Source organism: Cynoglossus semilaevis, unplaced genomic scaffold (genome assembly GCF_000523025.1).
Source record: "Cynoglossus semilaevis isolate Cse_v1.0 unplaced genomic scaffold, Cse_v1.0 C19025248, whole genome shotgun sequence".
Classification (NCBI taxonomy): Eukaryota; Metazoa; Chordata; class Actinopteri; order Pleuronectiformes; family Cynoglossidae; genus Cynoglossus; species Cynoglossus semilaevis.
In genome coordinates this window covers 1-770 of record NW_007588393.1, presented here as the reverse complement: position 1 = coordinate 770, position 770 = coordinate 1, and the positions used below count along the sequence as shown (strand labels likewise).

At 43.1% G+C, this 770-nt stretch overlaps 1 long non-coding RNA gene across 1 annotated transcript; it reads left to right on the top strand.

The window, feature by feature from the left end:
- Nucleotide 1: 1 nt before the first annotated feature.
- LOC103399420 (uncharacterized) lies at nucleotides 2–742 on the top strand. Its single transcript, XR_523638.3, has 3 exons — nucleotides 2–113; nucleotides 202–263; nucleotides 340–742. It is a non-coding gene; the product is annotated as an uncharacterized LOC103399420 (long non-coding RNA).
- The last annotated feature ends 28 nt before the right edge of the window (nucleotides 743–770 follow it).

Below are 770 nucleotides of genomic sequence, written 5' to 3'. Positions count from 1 at the left end.
GATCTAATTAAACATGAACTGTCCATCCAACAGAAAACAATCGACGCTGCACCATCCAGTTACATCGCCCGGTTCAACTTGTTCAACAGCACATATCAGCTCTACACACACAGGTAAAGAAAAATGTCAATTTTTACAACAAAAAAATCTACAAATGAAGAACCTGCATCTGAAATGTACTCGCTTCGCACCTTCGCACAGTTACCTTGGAAACGGCCTGTACGCAGCTCGGTTGGCTACGCTCGGAGCACTAGGAGCTGATGGTACTTTCTCCTCACCTCTGGTTTGCTGGTAAACACGGTCCCTGGACGATGGTAAACATCTTTTGTGTTTTCCCAGGTCTAGAATGGAAGATCTTCAGAAGTTCCTGCCTCCCAAAAAAGTTCAGGGAAGATGTGAGCTTTGGAGGAACCACCTACAAAGTTAGCGGGATTCCAGACGGTGAGATAAAAGCCCTCTGAGGTTTTGATTGCCTTCCCAAGGCCTTGGATTCAGCAATGCGTGCATTCCTTTTCTCATTCTGGTACACAATAGCTTACAGTATTATAATTCTCCCATGAGAACATTTATCTGCCGAAGTTTCTCCAACCTTGGCGCCAAATGCATGTTTTGTCATCGTCTTTTCCCTCTTGAACAATTATATTGTAGTCAACCTTGTATTTAAATGAAAGGAAAACTGTCAGTTAAGTTCACAAATAAGGCAGTCACTCCCATACCACAGTCAAGTAGCCAAAAGATGCTGGGCTTGTCCCCGAGTTATTTTTTTTTTT